Raw genomic sequence first — 15,126 nt, 5'->3', positions numbered from 1 at the left:
TGCCTCCCCTGCACACCTGCCTTGCCATTTGTCGGCGGCTTTGCTAGGAGGGGAGAATTTTCCCTCGGTCCCTTGCAGCATCCCTCCCCGCACACACACACACACACACACACGCAGACAGAGGCACCGCGCTGCCTGTGCATCGGCGGCCGCCGCCTCTCCAGCACCCCGCGCCGCCGGCCCCGCGCTCCCCGCCGCCGCGGGGCGTCCTCCGCCTGCTGCAGCGCCGCCGGAGCCGGCAGCCGCCGAAGGGGGGCGGCGGCGGCGGCTCCCGCTGCTCCGCGGCCCCGCACCGGCAGCCGGTAGGTACGGCGGTCCCGCGGCGGCAGCCCGCCCCGGGCGGCTCCCGGCAGGGGAGGCCGGGGAGGCGCTGCGGAGGGACGGGGCGGGCAGGGAGGGAGGAGAGGGTGGCGGGAGCAGGGCGAGACGCGCTGCCCCGGCCCCGCCGCAGCCCCGCCGGCGGCGCCCGCCTCGCCCGGCTCCGGCTCCGGCTCCGCTCGCTCGGCGCCGCGGGGCCGTGCGCCGCCCCCGCCTCTGCCCCCGCGGGCACTGGCTTTCCCCGGTGAGTCAGAAAGTTTGCTCTCCTGGGCGCCCAGTTTTCGTTGGTGTTCGGGGTCCGCGTGCTTAGGGGGGGGTTTATTTTCCCATTCCCGCTGGCGGGCCATTTATTTATTTATTTAGATTTTTTTTTTTTTTTTTTTTTTTTTTTTTTAATTGCAGTTGCTGCTGCAGCGGCGGGGAGGACGGGGCTCCCGCACCCGCCGCTGCCCCCGCCGGGGAGAGCCCCGCCGCGCCGGGCAGCCTTCCCCGGGGCACAGGCGTGGGTTGGCGGGCAGCGCACTCTGGGCAGCCGGGGTCGGACCCCGGGGTCCCTCCCGCTTGCAAACCTCGCTCTCCACCCGAGAGTTAGGCGGCTGCGAGGACCCCGGCAGCAGCCCCCCTGCAGTTTGCAGAACAGTTTTTGATGATAGCTCAGGAGGTGACTGTCCCATCCCTCTCCTCCTCTTTCTCCCCGCTCTGTGAGTGAGTGCTTTAAAACAGGTTTCAGCGGAGCTGTAGGTGACAAGATCTCGGTGTGTGACCGGTGAGGGACAGGGGAACCGCTGGGGACCGTTTTGTAACTAACGATGTTATTGTAGTGGGTTACCAGCTGGGGAATAGCCGTATCCTACCCTGGCGAGGAGTGGGATTGGTTGTGGGTCGTGTACATCTCTCGTTGCTTTGATCTAATCGCTAGAAGTAGCTTGCTGTTGTCTGGGATGGAAAAAGCTCTCCTGCATTTTACTCTTTTGTTCTTTAATTCTAAATGTGTTTTTGGTGAGGGCTTCTGGTTTCTGAAAGGAAGGTTAGAGGCTGAATAAATCCATCTCCGGGCAGGAGAGACAAGAAGCTCTCGGATCCTTCCTGTGAATCGTGTATTTTCTATGTTGCATGTTTTTACTTTTTTTTTTAAGCACTGGAAGTTCTGCTGTAATGTGCCAAAAGCTTTGATGTCTTTTGCAATGTACCTCATTAATTTTTTTCTCAAATCTAAAATGGAGTAATAAAATGCATAGACATTAATAAATAAGTTGAAAGGACTTTGAAATAGTGCATGTTGTGCATGGTGTGAAATTGTAGATATACATAAAAGAGCAATAACTACTCTGCAGGTTTTATTTAAAACCTTTTTCTCTATGGCTTTGTGGCGAACTCTTCATCTGTCTCTCAGCTTTTAAGTATGATTGGTTTTTTGCTGTTGAGGTCTCCTATCGTGTTGTGGGGATGCCTTGATAGGCACCCACATTTGTTTGCTTTTAATAAACTTTTAATCTCTCACTTTACAAATGCTTGCCACTGTAAAAATATGTGAAATTTACTATTGTGGCTTTCAATTTTAGATCTCTTTTCCTGATGCTTTTATCTATCTATCTATCTGTTTATTTATTTATTTATGTTGCAACTGAAGGGGGGAGGGGGAGGAGCAGAATAGGGAATTCTCTCCGACTCTTCTATCTGTCCGAATGTGCAAAAAAATGATTACATAAAGCAATTAAGGCACCGAAACAACCCTGAGCTGAATTCCAAGAACAAAAATGACTCCAGCGTGTGTGCTCACCCACACCAGGCGCTCTGCAGCATGTGGTATTTACAGAACTTGCAGCGTACAGTAGCTCTCCAGTAGTAAGAACGTTTTGTATTCTCAGAAGCAAGACAGTCTTTGACAAGTCGGCAAAACTACAGCTACAGTCGTGGAACGCTGATACACGTGTGAGTGTGTGCGTGTATAAATATCACCAGACTGCTTAAGTTCATTTTTCCTCAGGATAGTTTGTCTTCCTCGACCTGGACTATATACTTCCTTTCCCCTGAATTTTGAGGCATTTTTTACTGTTCCTTTCTGTGTGCATGTGTTTTAATGTTAGTCTTAATCCCTCTGTAAAATATAAAATAATCCAGTAATAGATTTAGAAGACTCTATTGCCAGGCAAACCAGGCAATAGATCATGAAATCAGACAATAGTATTTTGTTTCCTAGCAACTCCCTACTGCGAACCGAAAACAAAACGATGGTGAATGCTTCCATATCATGATAGCTATATGTCGAAACCCCCAAGTAGTAGGTACAGAACTACTAATTGTGCAGTGAGATTTGCTCCTATTTGTTTCAGCTGCTTTGTTAATATTTTGCTTTTGTGAGAAAGGGATTTACTGGGGTAAGTGCAGTTAAATGGTTAAAATTTCACTCTGCTCTCCTAGCTTGATAACAATGTCTGTTAGAATGAAGAGGGCACAAAATTAAGTAGTAGCTGTAGAATTTTTGCCAATAAGAGTGATTTGAAATACCCTGTTCTTATTGCTGGACTATTTCTAAATCTATGCTATTACAGACCCTTGAAAATCAAATTTATCATCTTCTGTATCCAGTATGCAATATCGTTTTGGACTTTGTCTTGTTAGTCATCCTTTAGCTTTGTGTTTTAAAACTACATTTGGTAGAATGTATTAAAAGAAAAATCCTTTGCCGCTCACAGGGATGGGAAGTAAAATCCTAAGTGCTGCTTTGCCATGTTTATGTTCTTGGCACCCAGTTCACCCCTTCAAAAGAGCTAGAGCTATCACAGTGCAGAAGGATCGGGTCCTAAGCCATGATCTTTCTAAAAGTGCTTTTGATAATGCAGTAATTCCCTTAGTTAAAGTGTCTGAGCATTGAAATGGCATCTCGACCCTGGACCAATCTCGGATGCACTTTGTGCACTGCCATCTATCTGAAAAAATCCATTTGTGCAAGCTGTGGATCTAACCTGGTATCTGTGCTTGCTGCCTATCGGGTTTCAGCCTTCCAGCAGGTGTTAGCGCTTAGACGGCTGCTGGAGATGCTGAACTGCAGTAGGGAAAGGAGGTGAGTAGGCATAGATGAGTAGTTGTATGTACAATGTAGCAGAGGAGTTTCTATGCTTTTGCCTCTTTGCCACCTTTCCTTCCTTTGTAGGAGAAAGTGGCAAAAAGTTGTTCACAGAGTTTTACCTACAAGTCTTCACTATCCAGCGGTATTCACAGTGGTCACACTGTAAGTAAACACAGTGGTAGTTTTCCTATTGGTTGCACCAGTGAATCTGCGACAGTGAAGGTATTATTTCCATCTGGGAAACTATAAAATCACAAGAAAAATTTGCTGTGGGGAAGACAGCTAACTTAATCATGTATGCATTATTAAACAACATATTTGTGCTAGGTGTGGGAACGGCATTCTCTAAGTGACTTTGGGGTTCACAGCGTTATTTAACGGATCCAATATGCAGCCATGTACAATTTATATTGCCTATAGGTATTTTTCTGGTTCATCTCAAGGTACAAAAGTGTTACACTTCAGTAAAAAAGGTGGAATTGGAATGGTCAGAGAATATTATAATTCTGATAAATATCAATGAGCAACTACTTTCTTGTCTATATTTGAAACTACATATTTTAGTGCCATAGCATGTGTGGATGGTTTAGTTTAGAACATGTTAATTGAATTTTGGAAGGCTTTATGGATTGAGAGGAAGTAGTCATTTTCCAATTTTTCTTCTCCGTTTCTTTCTCAGATGGCACTCCTCCCAAACCTCAAATCTTACAATTAGGTAGTCTGCAGATTAAGCTTGGTATGGCTGCTTAATTGCAGTCCCCACTTAGCCTCTGCCTGTGTTTACCAGGCAGCAGAATGAAGGAAGGCAAAGAAAACAAAAAGTACAAACAAAAAAACAAGGGAGAGAGAAAGGTCGTGAAGTATTCTGTGTGTAAACAATGGAAGACATTTGGAAGTGATTTTAAATACTCTCCACGAAATTCCCGTTATGCCAACTGCATTTATTGCTGGCGATGAATGTAAAATCTTACATCTGCTGTCATGTGGGTTCGCGACTCATGGAAATAGTCAACCCATGATCAAAATGAAAGACTAGTACCTTCTTCCCCTTTCTCCCCCCTAAAAATCCATGTTTTGTGGAACAGTGAGTTAAGTCCATTGCATTTAAAGGCATTTGGTAGACATGAATTAAGAAGCAGACAGCTTTGTTCTCTCCGTTTAACTGTGCAATGATGGTAGTGGCTAATGAGCTAACGGGGAATGTGCTGCATGTCTTACTGAGATACACGTGCTTTTTCAAATTTTTTACAGGGCTTTTTTTTTTTCAAGAGAGAACTGCAGTAACGAGAATGTAGAGTTACTTACTGCATGATTAAATCCTATAGACTTAATGATTACTGTTGCATATTTACTTAGGTATTTATTTCCTGTTCTTATTTTAAGAAAGGAACAAAAGCATGATGTCAGTTTTGGACTCTCTTGAAGCTTCATTTTTTAAATCCTGTAAATCCTGTAACATAAAAGCATTGAGCTGTCAATTCTTGCCAAATATGGAAAATAAACCATCCAAGTGATTACAGAAACTGAGGATTTGGTTCAGCAAAGCACTGACTTGCATGCCTAACTTTTTTTTTTTTTTTAAAGTATGCTTAAGCTCATCTCTGTTTGCCGAGATCAACTGGATTTAAGCACATGGTTAAAGTTAGGCACGTAATTAAATGCTTTGTTGAATAGGGCCCTTGAGCAAAACCTATAACCTTTGAAACTAACATCTTTTGTTTTTGAGTAAATAGAACTGAAGGAGAATTCCTACAGGATAGTAGACTGAAGGGAACAAATTTGGGCAAAAGGCAATGGGTAATAGCGATGCTGGAAGGGATCTAGAATTAAGACCCAGCAGGAAATAGTACATGAGTCTGCAGTGTGACTTGATTACAGAACAGCACGGTTTGTGGTTGAGCTGACAAGAAAAAGGTACCACGTCCATGAACAAAGAGGTGGGATTCCCTTTTTATAAGAATCTGCCGTGAACTCATCTGAAAACTCTGAATATTGTATCAACAGGAAGATATTTACAATTTGAACGAAGCTTAGAGAAGAGCAACAAAATACTTGAGGGTCTGGAGGAACTAGATGAGGAGAAATATTAAAAAATAGACATATTTCTAGGCTGGCACTGAATATGAGAAGATAGGTTAACTACATGTTGATATTTGAAATGTATGGTAGTCAAAAGAATCTGATTTTTTTTGGTGCATCATGTGGGAGAATACCTAGGAATAAATGGAGAAACTGAGGAAATAAAAGTTTAAGATGAATTCTGGGGAAAAACTTAATGACAGAAAAATGCATTGGAGCCTATATTGGTCCAGGTGTAGTGAGATCCCTCCCATCCCTCTTCAGAAGTTTAAAATAAGAGTAGGCACGTCACTAGCAAATGTACTGGAGGAGGCAATTCTGCATTTTCAAGGAGATGGAGTACAAGATCTAACAGCCCTTTTTCATATCTCTGTTTCGTTCTTGTTTTAGCTGAATGTTACAAGAGAAACTAGGTCAGATACTGGGCCAACCATCCTTGACTTGATTTTTCTCAAACTGGAGCATTCATACTTTCGCCAAGCAGCTTCCAGTGCCAAGACAGTTGGGCTTTATGCTTTTTTAAATGCATGACTCGGAACAGGGTCATCATATGGGCTTAGGCTGAGTCAATGCTGGGATGGTGGATGTGCAAGGATCGGCTACAGTAGATTTTTTAGTAAACAGCTCTGATTTATTCATTTGTTTTGAAAACAATAAGCATCCCGGCATGGTGTAGAGGGCACAGAGGTGACAGCTTCTTGTTTGTTGGCAGTTTCTGCAGCATTTTGTTTGATCATCTAAGGAAGCTTACTGCCATCAGGTAGCAACAATGGATAGTAGGTACTACTGCTTCCTTCCTGTTCCGCCCCATCAGATGCCCTGGGCTCGGAACAGCTGTCTCCTGTGATCTGGCTAGTCTGTGTACAGTGCAAGTCCTGATGACTACTGCCATCAGTGGTGTGTTTTCTGGAAGAGGCTGAGAGAGGAGGAGAGACATATGGATGATCTTTCCCAAGGTGCATTGCTGCCTCATCTATTCAGACTGGGAGACAGGTAAGCCAGGGGATGCAGGTTCGAGGTGTAGTGGCAGTTTTCTTGAGGAACCCTTGCCTGGAATGATGTTATTACACTGCTTTCTTGCAATTAATTTTACTCAAAGCAAGTATTCAAAAAAAAAAATCATTGTGCAGACTGTTATCATCAGGGAATGTTTTCCAACAGCTATGCCAATTGCAGAGGAAGAGGTGGATTTCCCTCTGCCATGCTTTGTGGATACCTGACAGCCAACTGTTTCAACAAGGCCTATTTTGGTAACCATAAGGTAAAAACAAGTGATTCAGAATAACCCTTCCTTGTGTGATAATGATTAAAACAGCGATCTTGCAGGAGTACCCACACAAGGGAAAGCTGATCTGGGGTAGAGCTGGTTGGTGAGACTGACCTTTAGTTTAAGTACTTGATGGTGCAAGATAGGGGTGTTTTGAAGTTGTGGAAGCTAGGTTTAGGTCTTCTGTGTGCAGAATAAGATGGAAAAAGTTCGTCTGTCTATTAAAAAGCAGTACACTCCCAATACACCCCAGATGACTGCTTAGAAACAAATCCTCTGACAGGTAAGCCAGTTCAGCCCTTGCTGGTGTTTGTCTCTGGGGGTTGGTTGATAATGTTAGTGACGGAGGTCTGAGAAGAGGTTGAATGAAGCTGGAGGAAGGTTTTTTTAGGCAGAACATAACAATTAAGACTGAAGTTGTTGCCAATGCATTGCTGATGTTAGATGGACAGTTTTTTTGATGAGTGGATAAATTGTTGATGGATGGATAAAGTAGATAAAAAGAACCCATACAATTGAGTGGATCAAGCTTGGTAGTTGCTGGTAATGACATTGGGTAGATTGGTTTACTTAGGATTACTTGTGTATGTTAATAACGCTCTTCTGTGTATCTAAGATCAGACTTGTTGGATGCAGTCCTTTAGACTGAAAGATACTAAATGTAAGATTATTATTCTGTCACCTTTGCAGGGAGAAGCTAGGTCAACAACAATCTTAATTACAATTTGTTTCTGTAATAGATCTTTATTTTTAGAGTTAAGTTAAATGAGGCTTTAAAGCATTTTTATACAGGTACTTTTAACATAGTGTTAACATTTAAGATGTGGGGTTTGGTTTACTAGATCTCATCAATACATGATGAGGAACAGTTCCTCCATGGCCAGAGTGGATAACATACAACTATTTTGGTATGACAGGTTGGCTTTATGTAGATTTTCAAGGGTCTGTGCCCTACACACAGTGTAAAAATGCTTCAGCACATAACAGCTCTCCCTGGGGTAGAATACAGTGAGGGTTTAACAGTATTTTTTACAATCTGTTTATACTTACCCATACCTGTTAGGAAGCATTTGCCTTTGTCAGGGAAGCAAAGAAGAAATGAAATAGAAGTAGCTGATAAAGGGTGGGGTGAATTTAGGGAGGTGGAATGCAATAACCAGAATGACAGCAAGCTCTTAGAATGGGCACTGGTACTTGTGCCCTTATATAAAGTATTTCAGCGATGACAAATAAGTTTGTTTCATCTGAAAGTAGCAGATTGCTTCCTAATATTTTGCTGGTCTGACATTCTGTGAAATTGTGTTATATCCTAATTCAGTGATTCCTCTGCATATAGAATAAGAGCTTGCTATTTTCTACCAAGTGAAGCAGTTCCCTCTCATTCTGCAGTGGTAGAGGCCTGTATTTTGGTGGCAAAGATCCATGGATTAATCTCTTCTGATGACTTATGATGGATGTTGGCATTACTTCAACACTGACTCAGAAGAAGGAGTTGCGTTTACTGAATAAGTGATCCACTTAGTTTATTGAGAGTTTTCCTGAGAGGTGTGACTCTTGCTTAGCAGTGAAATCTGCTGAGATCACAGCCCAGGGTAGTATGTTTATAGATGCACCAAAAAAGTGTGTGTTTATGGTCCTCTGCTGGCAGGTAAGGGCACCTGGATGTGAACAAGCACTCTGTGCAGATTTACTAGCTGTAAATGGGTGGTCTATTCATGCATCCTCATGCCTCCTCTGCATGCGTACATCTGGCTTCCACTGTCTTCACGCAGAGCATAAACGGAGGTGTTAGTAACAGGCTGTTACATGTAAAAGCTGGAGACTTAAAGGTCCTGAAAAGTAAGTTTGATTTAGAATCTTCTTTATGTTGCCTTTCCATTAGCTGGCCTAAAATGAGCATCTCTTAGGTTAATTTCATTTTAGCAAATGAAGGCACCCTTGGCCAGTTTTTTGGTTCAAGGTTATTTGTGTTTTAATAGTAAGAGGAAATACTGTTCATGCTGATGACTTTCTTTCTGCAATGTAATCTTCCATTTAGTATAAACCAGATAGCCATTATCATTTTACAGTCTGTGAGAGAGCACGTGTTTTCAGTTCCTAGAGGGAGCTGGGCTAAATTTGAGCTGATACACTCCAGGTGAAAGCCCCGGTGTACTGTTGCCAATCTACTTAGCTATTCAGTTTCTTGTCAATTCTGTAAGGTTAACACCATTACAGAAAAACATGTGAAACCAGGTGCAGTGTGTATGTCATTAGTTGGGTTTTGCAGTTTTATTTTTCATGATGTGTTTGTTTAACTTCTGTATCATTTTGCAGAACATATGCAATGTATAGTTTGTATTGTTTTCTTTGCAAAATAGAAGGTGGCTGTAATTTCAGCCTGGGAAGGAAACTATTAACATTTTTTAAGTAAAAGAGGCTGAAAAATTGGAATTTCTTGTTAAGTTTCTTGGAAAAATATTAAGGGAGATTATGTAACTGCATAAAGTCTCTGGGGAAAAGGAAAGAGCAGGCTCGCTGATAATGAAAGAACAGAGTAGCTGCATAATGTAATCCACTCTCCATGGATAGTGATGAGAGGAAAGAGAATGGAGAACTGCATGGTCAGAGCAGGCTTAATTTGTTCAAATCTGGAAGTAGGCAGCACATCTGACAGGGCAGCTTTGTATAAGGCCAGCTTGCCAGTCTCACACCTAGGTTTACCTTTTCCATAACAACAAAGTTGATTCTGTTCGGTACTATATACTACAAATAAAATAGGAATGATAAAAGTAATAATTTTCAGGCTCATCTTGCCCAAGAATAAAGGGAGTAGTGTGAAGTCAATCATCCACTGTAATCAAACAATTCTTCTATACCTAAAGTATAAATGTTGCACAAGTAGCTAGACAGAACAGACTAGTGGTCATCTTGAAATCATGCAGAAAATCCATTTCTTTTGGTTCTTCAATGTCAGACAGACTGCCAGATGAAACTGAATATTGAATTGAAAGCAGAAGATTGAATTTGATAATCCTGAAGATGAGATACTTTGACAACCCTGTCATCACTGAAATATAGCTGTGATGATCGCTGAAGTCACTGTTCTAGTTGTTTCAGTGGCTCTTCAACGTCATTTTGTTCTAGAGGAATCGGTTTGTCTTATCAGGGAGACAAAGAGCAATAGCCACTCCTGTCTTAAACACTGGGAAAATGAAGACTTCAAACTTGGTGAGAAACTTCCTTTCGTGCTAACATTGCTGTCGGCATAACATAAAATGAGCAGTTTAGGGTGAAATGTAAGCCTGTGTGTACTGTCCTTTTGAAGACATTTAAATTCACTAGTTCACTGTTAAATGGATGAAGGAAAAGGGAAATGCAGACCTAAAAATCCAAACCTAAAATAAACAGCACTTCTATTAATGCAAGTGAATATGAGAGGTGTTCAGAGTGGCTATAAGCATCCATGCAAGGAAAAATGCAGACCTTTGTAACGCTCTCAGCCATGTCTCTAAGGGATGCCATGGGAAGACTGTACGACAAGGAGGTGTTCTGTAAGTGCCTGAGGAGCAAGCGTACTAGTGGCAGAAACAAACTGAAATGAGAACTTCTGAAGTAGGTTTGTCCTGATGCTGAGTTCATCTTGGTGAGAAAGAACCATCTGTGTAATTAGGAGTTGGCTGGAAAAAAAGAGTATTTATGCTCCCTTCCTTCAGTCACTCTTGGACATCCTCTGAGGAAGATCTTATCTTTATTTTTGCCTCTACTCTGTGGTCCTCAATAATGCAAGTTTTCTTAAACTGAAATTGAACGCGACTTTTGTAAAAAACTTTTATACAGATACTCCACAGAGAATTGGTAATCTTAGGAAGGCAACTAATGATGATTTCAGAAGGATTATGACCAGCTACAGCCTGATGACACTCCAGTTCAAGTGGAAACTTTCTTCCTCTAACTTGCAAATAAATAACACCAAATATTTGAGAAAAATATTGAAGGATGCCTCAGCAGCTGTAGAAACTGAATGACAAGATTAAGGCTTTGAATGAAGATGGAGAACAGGAAGAAGTCTGACATACGAGGAAAAAAAATCTGCAATGCCCACAGTGAGTAGAGTAAAAGTAATAGGCCGAATATGTGAGCAACCTGACCTACTTGAAGATGTCCCTGCCCTGCAGGGGGGTTGGACTAGATGACCTTCAAAGGTTCCTTCCAATCCAAACTATTCTATGATTCTATGTTGCAAGAAATAACAGGTTTAGGAAAATTTTTCTAGTGGTAAGGATGCAGGGGGGTCCTAGAATGGATTGTTTGTGAGGCCTTTACCAATTGAAGTCTTCAAGAACATGGTAGATATAACTGTGTTGTCCTTAAAGGATGTAGCTGATCCTGTTGCATAGTTGTTTCCACCTCTCTTTGTCTGTGATTCTCACCCAGCCTCACAGTGAGTGGCATGAAAAGATGTGGGACAGTCAGAAGGAGCATGGTTTCATAACTTAAACTGAAATCCAGATGATCAGTCTGTTATCCCTGTTTGTGCCAGAACAGTGTAGTATATAGCAGTCAAGTTATAAGAGACGCTGGCAGTTGAACATGGATGTTTCAGGCTTGAAAATATTTTCTTCCCTGCCCAGCTCAATGTGGAACATTTTGCCATATTGCACTGTTAGTCTTGAAACACTTTGATAAATTCACTTTTTCACACATGATCCCATGCTAAAACAACTTCAGGTTCAGCCCTGGCTGGTGCAGAAGCATCGTAAAACATAGACAGAGAGAAGACTAAAGTCTTCAAAAAGCTTATGTAGAGATATCGCAAGTTGTTAAAGCACAACTAAAAACAGACTGAAAAAATGGTAGCCCAGACTGTTTAGAGACTTGTGACTCAGCTACGACATTTTTAGGTATTTTATTTAGAGTTGCAGGCTTTCAGTTTTGGACTATGTTGGAGGAATAATCATGTTTGTTACAAAATTAATTCGGTAATCTGTGGTTTGTGTTTTAGCTAGTAAAAGCTTTATGGACTTCTTACAGTATTTCCAGTGGCTTTCTTCGGTCAGAGGAAGAAAGTTGCCTGAGTTCTGGGAAGCGTGTAGGGAAAAGACTGAGTAATGGACCCCAGTTTTTGCTTTTCTCCAGACGTTCACTCCATAGCTAGTAGCAAAAGTAGCATGTAGACCAATAAAAATAACATATAATAAGTTAGGAGTACCAGAATATGAGTTCTTTTGGCAGAGAATTTTTAACTCTCCAAGGAACCAAATTGGTTCCTGTGCATTATGTGTTGATGGAGATTGCGTCCTTTTTACATGAGTAATGAGTCAAATGTTCTTTTAAGATGTATGGGCCCAGATTCTGATCTCCAGTGATTTAAATTTTGAGTAATTAAAGAGATATTCATGAGTTACACTACAATAACAGGTTACAATCCGGTTCTTATTCTGTAGGATTTTAATATGGTTATAAAAGGGATATTCATCTTCATTTTCTAAATGTGTAGCAAGTTACCTAATTAATCAAATATTGTCTTCATTCTGGAGGAGGCTGTTTAACTTGAATTTCATTGTCAAATATCATACACACAAGCTCGTGTGGTGGTAACATTAACTAATGATAGAGTTATCCAGACATACCGTTCTCTCATTAACTTGAATTACAGTGTAACTCCAATTGTTTTCAGTAGAGAAAGACCATATTGCTGAAAGGAAGAAAGCACACTATTTTTGCAGTCACTATGCAATTAACTCATATAACCTCAGTGCTCGTCATGCTTTGTAGAAGATCCAGGGTGACCAACTGTAGGTCACTTACATGAAAACAAAGACCCTGGGGCTAAGAGACAGTTTATTAAGATAATACTGTGGTGTGAAGATCAACTGTCACAGCAGTTGCCAATGAAAGTGTGTCTGTATTTACTGTATACTTGCAGTAAATAAGAGTTGCCTGAGTTGGGATGTTTTGAATACTAAAGGATGGGGAGAATAACCAGATAAATGGTGGTGGTGTGAGCATGGAACCAACCTCACCTTGTTTTCCACAGGTTCTCCTTTGGTCACGGTTACTCCGTGGATTTTCTGATGCAAGGTTGAGTACCTACCATTCAAACCATGGGACATTTATTATTTTTCTCCTTTATTCAGTCACTTATTTTCATGAAAATGAAGGGACTCTGCCCTCTGTCAGTTTTGGTCGCTCTTGACCAATGTCACCCAAAGTTAGTGAAGAAAAGGGAGGAGAAACAGATGAAGATGCAGACAGAGCATCGTTTAAGCTGTGTTCTCAGGAAGCAAGGCTAGAAAATATTTTTCTCAGGCATTTCTCTTTCCAGATAGAAAAAAGAAAAGTTGAATTGAATTCTTTCATCCATGTCAAGGAGTACAAAGTGTGTTGTCACTTGCTGGTGCCTCAGTGTATTTGTCACTGGGAAGCCCACAGCAATGTGCTTTCTAAATGGCCTATGAAAAATGGACATACAACCTGTTTAAAACAAAATAAACTTGTTGCTTTTATCTGTTAAAGCAAAACAAAGCCGCTATGGTTTGTAGACCGCTTGTTGCCCTTAGAGTGTGTATAATGGCACGTCTGGTGCATTGCTACTGACCGTAGTAAGAGAAGCAAGTTCTTCCTCACAATGCCTCTTTAAACATTTTCTGTGTAAATTTTTCTTCTAAAAATCTTTGATAATGTATAGTTAAGTTTGAAAGTGTCTTATTTCAGCTTCACAAGAACATCAGATTTTTCTCTCCGAAGCACAAAGAAAACTCCATACTTAAGATTCAGTTTTGCAAACCCTTCCCCCTTCTTCAAACATTCATATGGAAATACACCATTAACTGTGAAATTCCCTAGCAACCTTAACAGCCTAGAAGAAGGGATCCAAAACCCAGCAATACTCAATTCTCAAGAGAATTTGTACTGTCTATTGTTAATATTCATTACATTCTAATAAGCGATTTGAGAAATTCTTTTCAGGGTCTCTCCTCCTTCTTTCTCTCAACTGCAATGGTTGTTTTGTTGGAATGGTACAAGATTCACTGGTGCAAAGTAGAACCCAAAGCTTCTTTCTCACCCATCTCTCTCTGGAAAGCCTTCAGAAAATCCATTTTATTTCATAGTGATTCCTTTGCTAATTGCTTTAACAGCCCGTAATTTTTTATCTGATAAATTAGTCATTGACAGCTGATAGAAGAATTAGTACTTTATAACGTAATAAATGGTTTGATAACTCTGCTTAATGAGAGAACTTGTAATTTCAGATACATGGTGGCAGTAGTATGTGCTGCTAGGTGTAGTACCGTGACGGTTTTTGTACCTCTTAATTCTCTTACTTAGTAAAGACTAGTCATGCTAAAAAATCCAGAGCTGGTGCTATAGTATGCAGTGTCTCAGGTGTTTAAGGGCAGAAAATCATTCAGGCATTGCTTCAGCTCAGCCTTAATCCCATGGGAGCTGAGAAGTTCTGGCAAAAAGTCCCACTGCTGGATAGAGACAGGACTGAGCCCTGAGCTGTCAGCATCAAATGAAGCTTCGTTAGCCAATGATATGAATTTCACTTACTTTACTTCCAGCTCTGGTTACTAGAGTAATTTTTGGGGAGGACTGTAGAGATGTGGTTGTTTGTAGGATATTTTGTTTGTTTGTTTGTGTTTTTTTGGTTTGGTTTTTTTTTTGTTTGTTTTTTTTAAATTTTAAGCCATCCCATCTGTATGTCTGTCTAGCTCTTTTTGTCTTGCCTTCTCTCTTTTCATTTTTATAACCCTCCTTTCTCCTTCTCTTTGTGGCCGTCTGTCCCATGTCTTTTTACTGTGGCCTTCATTTCTTTTATATTTCAGACTTGCTATTTTCTGTTTAACACACTGTCCTCTTTATTACTTTCCTTTGCTCCCTTTCTATTTACTTTTCCCACTTTTTTATATTATGAGGCTCTGTCATAAAGATCCTAATTAATTTATTTCTACAGGAATAAGATTGTAGACCTTATTTTTTTATTACTATTTTTCTTTAATTTTATATTTGAAATTTGCCACAAGTGCTCTCTTTCTGGAATACCATTTCATCTACTCTAACTTTTCTTTTTTTGTATCCTGTGTGAGTGACAGAAATGTGCCTGTGTCATACGAAATAAAGATGGGTTGTGGATGTAGCCCAGCAGTGCTGTACGGCCACACTTAATTTCTTCTTGTTTGGAGGCTTAGAGACTTCTTTCTCAGGCTCAGGACTCGGGTAGGCTGTCTTATCACCCAAGTTCCTTGCTCTTAAAAATAATTTTTAAATAATAGGCTTTGTTTTGCTTGTTACATTATATAAGATCAGTAGTATAAGAGGCTACCTGCGCCTCTTATGTGTAATAGTTTTGTACAGTTGTCAGAATTTTCATGGTTTTGCTTGCTTTAATGTGGGGATCCTTACTTTG

At 41.0% G+C, this 15,126-nt stretch overlaps 1 protein-coding gene across 2 annotated transcripts in view; it reads left to right on the top strand.

The window, feature by feature from the left end:
• The first annotated feature begins 232 nt into the window (after nucleotides 1-232).
• ENOX1 (ecto-NOX disulfide-thiol exchanger 1) overlaps nucleotides 233-15,126 on the top strand; it is a 376,506-nt gene continuing 361,612 nt past the window's right edge. Inside the window, exon 1 of one of the 2 annotated variants that reach the window (XM_075139390.1) lies at nucleotides 233-302. The gene's annotated coding sequence lies outside the window, so the exon portion shown is untranslated. The remainder of the gene's footprint in view (nucleotides 303-15,126) is intronic. The other variant, XM_075139385.1, reaches the window with a different exon arrangement.

This window comes from Calonectris borealis, chromosome 1, assembly GCF_964195595.1.
Source record: "Calonectris borealis chromosome 1, bCalBor7.hap1.2, whole genome shotgun sequence".
NCBI lineage: Eukaryota > Metazoa > Chordata > Aves > Procellariiformes > Procellariidae > Calonectris > Calonectris borealis.
The sequence above is the reverse complement of the archived record's forward strand: the minus strand, read 5'-3'. Positions and strand labels throughout refer to the sequence as shown.